Below are 7,567 nucleotides of genomic sequence, written 5' to 3'. Positions count from 1 at the left end.
ACAAATCAACCCTTTATCATGAGGGTTTTTATAAGAGAGGGCCCTCTTATGTTTACGGTGCTCTTGAAGAGGACGTCCCCTATTCATTACGGCACTAGCATTTGAAGTACTTGTTTAACTTTTAAATGATAAAATCAATTCATAGATCAGACAAGAAACAAGATGGAAAATAAAAGGACTTTACTTTATCCCTTCCATTTTCTAAAAGTACATAAGCATTCGTTATGCTAAAAGAAATTGCCATTCCTTGTGGCTAACTCATACAACTTGTTCCTATGGGGCTGGCCGCGCACTCCCCGATCCCGATGATACAACTATGTTCCCGGTTTTTGTGTTCTAATCGACGTGGAAGGCATTGTTTCTGTATCCTCATATCATTCCCCCAGTGATCAAATACGAAGAATGCGAATTGGAACATTGAAAGTCTTGCACCTTCGAGGATCCCACCAATGAATTGCTAGACAATCTTCAGCTCGGTAATAAACTTTGCTTTCCCTTAGGAATTTATGCTATCGAGAAAAAGACTATCTAACAATCCTCTAGTGGTTTGCACTTGTGAACGGTCGGGTAACCTTTGCTTGATAGAAAACTCACTTTCTTGGTGGGAATTTCGCTATAGAGCCAAAGATTACCTAACCGCCCCAGAGTGGTTCTTTGCTTGTGTACCTTGCTATTAAAGGTCTTATTGCTGCTGTTGAAACTTTCTTCGTAGTATGCTTTCCTTTGCTGCCTCATTAAAAACCTTGCCAGAAAACCCAATTGGGACAAAAACTGGACGAACGAAAAAAGAGTGCAGCACATACTTTCAGTACAAGTGATGTTTGTCAGCAGTAATATGATGTTTGTCAGTAGTAATATCTCTTGAGGTGTGCCACATTCCAGTTGTTTGGCAACTTTTCTCCATCCTGATTCTCCAACTCGTATGAACCTTTCCCGGTGACAGCTGAAACCCAGTAGGGGCTTCCCAGGTTGGACCTAGCTTCCCTACGTTGAGTTCCCGGGTGTTTTGAGTTTCTTTCCTTAGAACCAAGTCTTCCACTTTAAAATAATGGAGGTTGGCTCTTTGAATATAATATCTTTCCATTCTCTGCTTCTGGGCTGCCATTCTTATATGTGCCAAGTCCCTGCGCTCATCGAGTAGCTCCAAGTTGACTAACATCGCTTCGTTATTCGTCTCTTCGCTTGCCTGGAAATATCTTAAGGTAGGCTCTCCTACTTCCACCGGGATTAAGGCTTCTGCTCCATACACAAGGGAAAAAGAAGTTTCTCTTGTGCTCGATTTGGCCGTCGTTCGGTACGCCCATAACACTCGAAGTAGTTCCTTAGGCCATTTACCTTTAGCCGCTTCCAACCCTTTCTTGAGATTTTGTATAATCACTTTGTTCGTTGACTTCGCTTAACCATTTGTGCTCGGATGATAGGGTGAATATGTGATTCTCTTTATTTTCAAATCTTCAAGGAACTTTGTGATCTTTGCGCCAATAAATTGTGGCCCATTATCGCATGCTATCTCTTTTGGTATTCCAAATCTGCAAATTATGTCTCCCACAAGATATCCATCACTTCACGTTCTCCGATCTTCTGATAAGGACCTACTTCAACCCACTTAGAAAAATAGTCAGTTAAAATTAAAAGAAACCTAGGGGCCGATGACAGCGGTCCGACGATGTCCATTTCCCACTTCATCAATGGCCACGGAGACAGAACTAAATGTAATGGTTCTGCTGGTTGATGTACCGACGGTGCGTAGCGTTGACACTTATCGTATTTTTGCACAAAAGCTATGGCGTCTTGTTTCATTCGGGGACAATAATATCCCGCCCTTACCAGTTTTGGCACTAAGGAATCTACGCCCGAGTGGTTTTCGCATATCTCTTCTTGGACTTCTCGCATATTATAATTAGCTTCGGACGCTCCCAAGCATCGGGCTAACGGGCCTTGGAAAGATTTCCTATATAGTTGGCCTCCTTTAAAGCTATATCATGCTGCTTTGGCGCGCAATGCCTGGGACGCCTTGGAATCTTCAGGCAACTTCCCGTGCTCGAGATAATTGATGATCTCATTCCTCCAGTCTCAGACCAAATTAGTCGTATTTACCTCATAGTAGCTATCCGCGTCCAGGACCAAGTGCATGAGTTATACTACCGTCCCAGAATCTGATCCCTTCATTTCCTTTGATGAACCAAGGTTAGCTAGGGCATCTGCTTCTGCATTTTCTTCCCTCGGGATATGAGCAATCGACCCCTCCCGAAATCAAGCCAGCAGAGCCTGGACCTTTACTACGTATTGTTGCATGCGCTCCTTTTTGGTTTCGAAGATCACGTAGACCTGATTTACCACCAGTTGGGAGTCGCATTTGATTTCTATGACCTTGGAATCTAGTCCCCAGGCCAGTTCAAGTCTTGCAATCAAAGTCTCATACTCTGCTTCATTGTTAGTTAAAGGGACCGTTCTGATGGCCTCCCTTAGGGTTTCTCCCGAAGGCGTGGTTAATACTATTCCAAGCTCAAACCCTTTTACGTTAGAAGCTCCGTCCGTAAATAAGGTCCAAACACCTGATGTTGATTCTGACACCATCACTGCCTCTTTGGTTGCTAGAGGCATCAATCCTGCATTAAAACCGACCACAAAGTTGGCCAAAACATGTGACTTAATCGCAGTCCTTGGTTTATATTATATGTCGAATTCACTCATTTTGATGGCCCATTTGGCCAATCTACCCGAGAGTTCGGGTTTGTGGAGGATGTTCCGCAGGGGAAAGGTAATCACTACAACTATCGGGTGACATTGGCAGTAGGGCCTCAACTTCCGAGTGACGACTACGAGAGTTAAGGCCAGCTTCTCCAAATACAGGTAGCGAGTTTCTTCTCCCGTTAAACTTTTACTAATGTAATAAATGGGAGATTGTGTACCTTTTTCCTCACAGACTAAAACGGTGCTTACCGCTACCTCCGAGACTGCGAGGTAAACCAACAATGTTTTGCCTTCCTTCAATTTTGAAAGTAACGGAGGGCTTGATAAGTACCTTTTCAAATCTCTCAAAGCCTGCTGGCATTTCGGGGTCCATTCAAATTTTTTTTTTTGAGCAGCGCGAAGAAATGGTGGCATTTCTCTGATGACCGGGAAGTAAACCTGCTCAAAGTAGCCAATCTCTTTGTGAGCCTTTGAACTTCTTTCACGCTTGATAGCTAGTCTGGGATGTCCTCGATGGCTTTGATCTTACCAGGATTTACCTCAATCCCCCTTTGTGATACCAGAAATCCTAAGAATTTGCCGAAGCTGACCCCGAACGCACACTTCTAGGGGTTAAGCTTCATGTTATGCTTCCTTAGGATGTCAAAAGTTTCTTGCAAATGCTTAAGATGATCACCTGCTTTCAAAGACTTAACGAGCATATGGTATATATAAACTTCCATAGTCTTCCCTATCTATTTTTCAAACATCTTGTTTACGAGCTGTTAGTAAGTGGCTCCAGCGTTCTTTAGCCCGAAGGGCATCAAATTATACCAATATGTGCCGAAATTCATTATGAACGAAGTCTTTTCCTGATCCTATAGCTTCATCTTAATTTATTTGTACCCGGATAAGCATCGAGGAAACTCATTAACTCGTGCCCGGCCATTGCATCACTCATTTGATCGATGTTTGGCAGTGGGAACGAGTCATTTGGGCATGCCTTATTCAAGTCCTTATAATCTACACACATGCAAAATTTATTGTTCTTCTTAGGAACTACTACTACATTAGCTATCCAGACTGGATACTTTACCTCTCAGATCAAACTGATATCAAGTAGGCGAGTTACCTCTTCTTTGATGAATTTATTCCTGGCCTCTGCAATAGGGCGTTTCTTTTGTCTTAGTGGAGGGATGTTGGGATCCAAGCTTAGCTTGTGTACTGCCACTTCCGTTGGGATACCTGTCATGTCCGCATGCGACCACGCAAAATAATCGACATTATATTTAAGAAATTCAATAATGCTAGACCTGAGCTTGGGGTGCAGTCCTGTCCCCAAGTGGAATTTCCTTTATAAGAACTTTCCAAACAATGCAACTTGCTCGAGCTCTTCCGCTATGGATTTTGTTGCCTCAGTCTCTTCTGGTACCTGGCATATTAGCTTGTATCAGATGAGAACCCTATAAATCAGTCTTGCCCTTCCTTCTTTGCCTTAGTTTTCAGAATAGAGTTAGACCGAAAGGGATTCAAAGAAAAACAAACAATGGAATGGACAATGAATTTAGACGAGAGGCATCCCTTTCGAGGAAAGGAAATAAGGACTTATCTAGAGTACCTACGGACTTCAATGAACATGACATGCCTTTTGAACTAGATGCTTGATCTGTGTAAACTGTCCGACTCTCAAAATTCATCACAACTTTTGCCTTGAAATCGAGAAACCATGCCTAGGACTATGTCAATGCCAATGGATGTGAAGATCCTCTTTTCGATCAGTAGCGCCCTTTGTGGGTTTTCACCAACTGACCTCTCTCATTTCTCTTCTCACCATCGCCTTATAGTGCTCTTTGCAAGTTTTCACTAACAAGACTCTCTCATTTTAATTTCTTTACTTCCTATCACCTTACGGTGCCCGTGAGGGTTTTCACCATCAAGACTCTCTCATTTTATTTCTCTCATTTTGGTTGCATCAGATCCTGTGACTGTATCCTCCAATTCTTGAACATTCTCATTGATTGATCGGAAGGACTTTGAAAAGGGTTTGGGTGAAAAGGATTTGGATTGAATTATAACTTTGGAACCTTTCAGGCGATACCATTGCCGAACCATTGTAACATCTGCCCCAGTTTTAACTTTTGGGGGAATGTGGATTTTTGTTTTGGTGTGACTGAACCCCACAGAGAGTCTGCCTACGTATCCTTTTGGAATCAAGTCGAATGTAGTTCAAGGAACTTTGTTTTTCATTTTCTTTTGCCTTTTTTTTTCTTTTTTTTCTTTTTTTTCTTTTTTTTCCTTCTCTTTTGTCTTTCTTGTTTTTTAGAAACATCTCCAGGTTCCAAAGAGGGTAATCAAAGAAAGGTAACCAACTCAAAAGGGTTAGCAAAAGGGTTAATGATGTTTGGATAGAGAGAATGAAAGCCTTCGTCATCCCAATCAGAGAACAATAATGCTACATAGAGGGTCATGTGTGGACCTTTCCAATTTAGAGCCCATTTTCCTTTAGCTTCTTCATGAGGTGGGAGGATACGTCTCAGAATGAGTTGTCCTATTTCAAATTTCATGGGCCTCACTTTCTTGTTGTAGACACGGGCCATTCTTTATTGGTACAAGTGCCCGTGGCAAACTGCGGCCAATCGTTTTTCAGTGTCAATTATTCCAATCGGTTCTGGACCCAATCTTTATCCTCAATCTCGGCTTCAACAATGATCTGAAGAGAGGGAACCTCAACTTCATTCTAATTTTCTATTCATTTTATTAGAAGCCTTGTCTTTAGAACATTATGTTTCTTGATTCATTATTCGAGGTCTAACAGCGTTTTAGGATCTGGGCATGAAGTTCGCAAGCATGTCATATCATTGAAATCTGCATTAACAGAACTGAAAAGAGAATAAGAAAAGTGACAAGATTAAGAAAAAAGACATTCCTCGACAATGAAATATTAATTTCATTTGATTTTTTTAATTTTTTTTTAAAGATAGAAGGGTTTACATCGGAAAGTAAGAAAATAAAAGTAAAACATCAGGATTACACCCTGAAATAATCCGGACGCAGAAAGGATAGAAAGACTGGCTACCGAGACTCCCATCTGATGGGGAACTTTCAGGCTTGGCGACCTTTTTTGGCTTTTTTTTTGTCTCGACAATGGTTGCAATGGCCTTCAGTGCCGGATCAAATTCCTCATCTTCACAAATCATTCTGACTACTGGCCCATAGGTGTGAGTAGGAAGGGGATTGTTCATCATATTAGGGTCATCTTCATCCCTAAGCGCTATCGTCTGGACCTCGATGAGGTCTTCCACTCTTTTTTAAGAGTCCAACAGTCTTTAGTATCATGTCCTACTTCTCCAGAGCGGTATTCACATCTAACATCAGGCCGGTGTGAGGGGGACTCGGGGTTTGGCCGGTTCGGGGCTACTTGCTACAGCAAACCTAGCCTGACTAGCTTTTGGAACAAGTCGAGTATAATTCACTAATAAGGGTGAATTGATTCCTTCTAAGGGGCTCACTTGGGCGAGGATTGTATTGTATCTCGGCACTTGATAAGATTCCGACGCTTCTTCCCCTGGATAACTTCACTCGATTTGGGAGCGGGCACCGGTTCCTGTTATTGCTATGCTGCATGCTCTTTCCCTTTACTACTGGAGACCGAAATCACATTCATCTCCCCTGCCGCTGGTTGGTCGCCTCTTATCTGTTTTATTCCTTCGAGTGTCAGAAATTTCAGCAACTGATGATATGTTAATGGTACGGCTCTCATCGCATGCAACTACGATCTTTCCAGAATAATATTATACCCCATATCACCATCCACCACTTCGAAAAGAGTTGTCTTTATCACTCCTTCGACGCTCGTGGGCAGCAAGATCTCTCCCCGGGATGTCACGCTTGCGAGCTTGAATCCGCCGAGGAGTTTTGTGGCTGGAATTATGCTTCCGGTGAGTTTGGCTTGCTCCGATACCCTTAATTGTATGATATTGGCTGAACTTCCTGGATCCACTAAAACACGTTTGATTTTAAAATCTAGTACGTTTAAAGAAATTACCAATGCGTCATTGTACGGTAGCAACAGTCCGTCCGCGTCTTCCTCCGTGAAAGTGATGTCATCTTCAATGACTTCCCAGAGTCTCTTGCTATGGGTTATTCATACTTTCGTCTTTTTTTCTGCTGAGAAGGTGACCCCGTTGCTCTCGTTCCCCCCGAAGATCATATTGATCTTCTGCCACGGGGGATCTTCTCCTACTTTCGAGGGCTCCGTGTTATCACGGTTGTGACCATAGTTATTCTTAGCCCGGTCACTTAAGAACTCTCTGAGATGACTATTTTTCAGTAGTGTTGCCACCTTTTCACGCAGATGTCGGTAGTCCCCAGTCTGTGGCCATTCGTCCCGTGGTATTCGCATCACTAATTGGGATCCCTCTAGCTAGGATCAGACCTCGCCAGCTTCGGGAAATGTGCTTCTTTAAGATTTCTCATAGAGCATACCAACTCCACTACACTGACATTGAAATTGTATTCTAATAGCATGGGGTAGGAAGGATCCCGTGTACCGGACGCTTCTTTGTCCTGCAAGGATCTGTTGTTCCAACCGCGATCAGTTCTTCTGTCAGTAACGAACCTGTCTGCCAATCAGAAACTTTTGCCGCGTCCTTCAGCCCATTCATAGGGAAAAAACCGGCCCCTCGAAGACTGTCTATCTGTGTCGAAATTGTCTTTTTATTTTTCTTTATTCTTCTCCTGCCCCTTTGCTGATGACGGGAAACCAACCTGATAATCTTCAATCCTTTTGTTAAATTTTTACCGGTTGTGGACATCCACCCAAGTCGTCGCATGGAACTCAAGCAAGCTTTTCTTTAATTTTTGAAAAGCGTCTGAACTTCTCGGATTTAGACCC

Source organism: Nicotiana tomentosiformis, chromosome 10 (genome assembly GCF_000390325.3).
Source record: "Nicotiana tomentosiformis chromosome 10, ASM39032v3, whole genome shotgun sequence".
NCBI lineage: Eukaryota > Viridiplantae > Streptophyta > Magnoliopsida > Solanales > Solanaceae > Nicotiana > Nicotiana tomentosiformis.
This window is presented reverse-complemented; position numbering follows the sequence as displayed.